A 5,856-nucleotide genomic window follows, 5' to 3' on the forward strand; every position below is an offset into this window, starting at 1 on the left:
CACACACACACACACACACACACACACACACACACAGACAAACACATACACACAGACAGACAGACAGACCACGTGAGCCTCCAGCCCCACCCCCGTATGCGTCCTGTCTGGCTACACAATAATCAATGTTCGGGACTCTCAAGCTTCAGCCCGGCATACTTAAAGGTAAAGAAAGGTAAATGTACGGTAAGGTAAGGTACGATAAGGTAAGGTACGATAAGGTAAGGTAAGGTAAGATAATGGGTAAGGTGAGACAAGGAAAAGTAGAGTAAGGTAATGGGAAAGGTAAGGTAACGAAAGGTAAAGTTAAGGTAAGGTAATGGAAATTGACGCAGATGATTGGTGGGTTATATATATTATTATCACCATTACTATTATCATTATTACTTATACTTCGTTCGTTCGCTATTTTATCTCATTATCATTTACGTCAACTCTGGTAGAAGACGGAAACTCTTTAGACGTCACTCATAACTTATCCCCTCCTCTCTCTCTCTCTCTCTCTCTCTCTCTCTCGTTGCTTGCATGACAATGATGCTCACTAACACACAGGATTAACCATCGATTTTCCTTCAAACTTCGCGAGTCTGAGGAAAGGGAAATCTACCCAACAACCAAGCACATCATTCTACAGCATGGGGAACAGCTCAGAGGAAACAACAGCAAAAATTATAAATAAAAAGCCCACATTGCACTGCACCCTCAGAAGAAAACAAGAATAGGTAGTCAAAAGGGAGGTCAGTTTCGGGAGGTGGTGTCGTACGTAATAGGCTACACCATACATAGGCTATAGCCTACACAGACTACGAAAACTGATGAAAACTAGAATATAAAGAGCAGAAAAGTAGATAACCTTAATGTATAGCCTACTATCTATAGCCTCACCCATAGTTACGGCCATGCATAAAAACACTACAAAAACTGATGGAAACGAATATAACAGCAGAAAAGCAGATAGTCTTTATGGATGTAGCCTACTGATCTTTGCACGTATAAAATTGCTGTTATCTGTTATCAATTATCGGTTATCTGGTAAGGTTTGTGTAAGTCGTAAGCGATACAGGATTTCGCCCACGTACTAGACTTGATCAATAGAATGTAAATGAATAATGAAGGGAAGAGAGAAAAAGAAAAATGGTAGGCTATAGATCGTCTTCAACACTTGCTGCTAACTATGAGTTTAAAGTATATAGTAACATTTCCAATAGGCATTTCTACAAGTTTCATTGACATCGGTACAGTGGTCATCGTGCCTAGCTACAAATCCCCGGGTTCAGGTTCGATTCCCGGTCCTGTCAGGCGGCGTGCAGATCACCCAGCTGTTCAGTCTCCCTTTCAGGCTGGTCGATAAATGGGAAACCTGGGGAAGGTAATCTGTGGTAACCCGGATGTCACGCTGGCCCTGTGTCCCTGGGTAAGGAGTTAATATTAATCTTACCCACCACAGGCTCAAGTGTGACGGAGATGAACACCGAGGCCACGAAATAGAGAGAAGAATAGAGAAAAAGTAAAGAAAAAGAAGAAAAATCAAGAGAAGAGAAAAAAAAGAGAAATAGAATAGGAGAGGTATGAAGAAGAGAAGCGACTGAGAAGAGAGAGGAGAAAGAGAGAGAGAAATACGAGCTAGTGAAGACGAAGAGAAAACTAAACATTTTTTTCTCAGTCGCCCATACACTGCAGCTAGCTTGCGAATTTCCCTCATAACATATCTTCAGTAGTTTGCAAATTTCCCACATAGTATCGTTCGGTTCATGGTTCAAGTACCACCCTCACATATCAAATCGAAGGAATCACACAGTTTTCCATTATAATCATCCGTAGTGTGCAGTTTTCCCATTAAGCATCGTTCGCGAGGGAGGTTTTTTTTTAGCAGCACTCCCACAGATCGAAGGGGACGCACGTGGCTCTTTCCAAAGCGTATCGTTCGGGGCGGCGGCAAAAGACCCAACACGAGGAGATAAATCAATACGTGAGCGATCGTGTGAAAATCCTTAATATTTTTGCAACGCGACGGACGGGATATGCTACGGGGGCGCCTTTACCTTACTTCATGTTGTTCACTTCCTTGATGACGAGGAGAGGGAGAGAGAGAAAAGAGAAGGGCCCGTAAGATCACTTGAAAAAGGAGAAAAGGGAGAAAAAGAAGAAAAATGGTTTAGGATTTACGTGCTACGGTGGTCTTTCCTTGCCTTCTTCCTTTGCTGTGGACGAGAAGGAAAAGGGCTATTGATATCACTAGCGTAATGGGAAAAGAATGAAAATAGTCTAGGATTTATGTTCTACGGGGCCCTTTCCTTCCCTCCTTAAATTTCTTTGCTATAGTGTACGAGGAGAGGGAAAGAGAAGAGGAGTTAAGGAGCTCTGAAGATCACTAGACTAGAGCAAAGGGAAAATAAGTTAGATTAGCATTTCTCAAAGGAGGAAAGAATATGAGTTTTAAACATACAGACCTAAAGTGATTATTTCTTATCTGCACAAGGCGAGAGCGCAGAGGGAAAAGGATTAAGAGGGATAAGCGTCAAGGTTTTCACAAAAGAGGAAAATATACGAGTTTCAGTCATTAAAGATATAAGTGATGAGTGTTTCCTTAAGTTATACAAAGATAGAGGCTTTGAGAGGCACGCGGGAAAGGGAAGGATGTTTAATATTTGAAATACTCTCGGAGGATGGAAAATAAATGTGACTTTTGACTTTATATAATTTGCAACAGGAGACGCGAGTATTAAATATATGCTTCTACATCCTCCCTTTCTTTCCAATACATAATGAGGGGCTTTGAACATTACTTGACTATATCGAAATAAAGGAGTTTACGATAAAGGTTCTCTGCGGGGAGGAGGAATTAAATCATGAGTTATAATCTTAAATTCTTTTCTTTTTTCCTTTCCTCCTTTCTTTAAACCTTTCTTCCTAATACATAATGTGAGGCTTTGGACATCACTTGACCATCGAAATAAGAGAGTTTACGATAAAGGTTCTCTGCGGGGAGGAAAACATGGAAACTATATAACGTTCTTTCTTCTTTTCTTCCTAACACATAACTATATAGGCTTTTAACATCACTTGGCCATCAGAAGAAAGAGTTTATGATTAAAGTTAACTGCGGGTAGGAGGAAATCATGGGAGTTATAACCTTGAAAACGTGAATATACAGTGATTGGGTTTGGACGTCAAGGGCAAGGCCAGTAGAGGTGCCAGACGCTCCCCCTTCCCCGTTATCCCCTGCCAACCGTTCCCCATCCTCCTCCCCTTTCTCCCCGCCCTCGTCCCCAGTCCATTCCCCTCCCCACCCTTCCCCCGTCAACCCGTCCTCCGCCAGTCACTGACCTAACTGTTCTGTCATTGTCACATGGAGGTGGAGCGCTAATGTGGAGATCTTACTGACGTGATAGAAATACAAGTAAATGACGCAATGAAGGGAAGACCAAGGAAAAGAGACCTGAGAAGCGATATAAAGCAGAAGATGAAGACAAAGACAAAGAAGAAGAAAAAGGAGATGAAGAATAGGACAAAGGAAAAAAAAAAGAGAGAGGAAGCTAGAAGATAAAGAAGAAAAGGAGATGAAGATGACAGTTCCAGGGATGATGACTAACAGCTGAATAACCAAAACAACACACACACACACACACACACACACACACACACACACACATACAGATATATAGTGATAAGTTTGGTGTACGTGGTAATCGTAACACACACACACACACACACACACACACACACTGATTGATTAGATTCATTCCGACGATAAGGACAAACACACGCAATACCCTCGTTAATATCTGCGCACTAACAATTTTACATTATTATTTTTTTTATCAGTGCTAGAAACCTCGTTCCTCTAAAAAACCTGGCTCACTTATAATTAAAATCTAAGGTAGGTCTATATTAATTAAGATACCCTATTACTAGTAAGCTATAGGTCTGTTGGGGCTAATATATTTTTTTCCCTTATTTCGTGTATCCTACTTTATTTTAAGAGTAAAGGAAGCAGCTCAAGGTCAAAACAATAATAATAATAATAATAATAAAGAGAAATAAAGTCCGCTAATCACTGCCACTATAGATATGGGTTTAGAGGAGTGGCCGAAAGATAGGTTAATATGCAATGATAAAATTAACCAATGGGCTACTAAAAGAATTCATGTATATATAAAGTAATGAAATTGAAAGCAACCAGGACACGCATCAGCCCTGTCCCATCCCAGTAGGCTACAGCATGAAACGTGCTCTGGTGAGTGAGGTCTTGAACGTGTGTTTTCATGTGCTCGCGCTTGCAACGTTTGATGAGAGAGAGAGAGAGAGAGAGAGGCATGGCGGCGCACACGTGACTGCCACAAGTTCCCTAACGCTTCGTAAATGACCACCGAGAATAAGTAAATCTCTCCCACCACACGCTCAAGGATATCACTGCGACGGAGATCGAACATCGCGGCCACGTAGCTAAAGTGTACGCCCCTAATTTAATTTCACATTACCACTGAGATCAGTGGCCTGGACGTATTTGCATAAGGTGACTATATTAATATGGTTGAAGGTTGTGTTCGTGATATTAATTGATGCTAAATGAACACCGATTTCATGGGACGATTGTTAATTTCATCCGTTTTTTAAATTATTCAGCATCTATTACCCCCCCCCTTCTCTCTCTCTCTCTCTCTCTCTCTCTCTCTCTCTCTCTCTCTCTCTCTCTCTCTCGAGGAAAATCAAGGCACATTCCAAACACTTCCTCCTCCTCCTCCTCCTCCTCCTTCATAATTATATCCTCATACGTACAAGAGAATTACAACCCTTCCAGTAACTATATAATAATCTAACACTACAAAGTTGACTCGATCAGCCACTTCTCTGCTCTTATCTTACTCAGTATATGATAGAGAGAAAATCACAAATACGATACCTCAAACCTCTCCTCTATGTTTATATTCCCGTAACTTTACTTATATAAGACGTACCATAAGTCTAAGTTACTCCATATTCTCCCTTATGTAATCCTTCCTCCCCTTTCATCTAAGCACGTATAAGAAGCAAAAGAGACGGTCAGGACACATGCAACCTCCTCCTCCTCCTCCTCCTGCTCCTCCTCTTCCTGCGACGTAGCGCTTTGTAACCTTTCCAGTGTGGCACAGATGACACCACTACGCAGAGAGGTACGAGAAAGGACGAAGGGAAGAAAGGAAGTGAAGGAGAGAAAAAGAATTAAGGGAAGAAAGGAAGAAGGGATCAGAGGAAGGAGAAGAAAGGAAGAAGGGAAGGAGGGAAGAAAAGATAGAAGGAAAGGAGGGATCGAAGAGAGGAAGAAGGGAAAAGAGAAAGGTGAGAAGATAGGAGGAAGGGAAGAGAAGAAAGAGGGAAGAGGCGAAGGAGGGAAGAAAGGAAGGAGGGACAAGATAGACGACTAAAAACTGCTCTGACTGACAGGAGATAAAGATAAAGAAGATAAAAGAAAATGCAAGAGAGAGGTACATGGAAACAGTCTTGGCTGAGAGCTAAAACACAGAAAATCACACAGCTGAAAACACAAAGAAAGGCTGCAACGGAGGGGAGATAAAGGAGAAGAGACCTGAAAAGCGATATAAAGCGCTAGGTCTATAGAAGAACATTAAGGTGACAGCTCCCAGGATAGAGAAACGGATATGAATAACCAAAATAAGCCACTCACACCACAAAGGGCAGAAACACATTTGTAAGACGTCATTCTCTATCCCTAAACCTATAACAACATGTAAACCTAACTATAGTAATACCTTCTTCACTGGCAGCCCCGTGTAGAGTAAAATATTTAAGTTTACGCACGTCAAAACAGGACATTATACGTTTTCTTTGCCTTAGTTGCATGGAAGAAAACGAATG

The sequence above is a fragment of the Eriocheir sinensis genome, chromosome 29 (assembly GCF_024679095.1).
Source record: "Eriocheir sinensis breed Jianghai 21 chromosome 29, ASM2467909v1, whole genome shotgun sequence".
Classification (NCBI taxonomy): Eukaryota; Metazoa; Arthropoda; class Malacostraca; order Decapoda; family Varunidae; genus Eriocheir; species Eriocheir sinensis.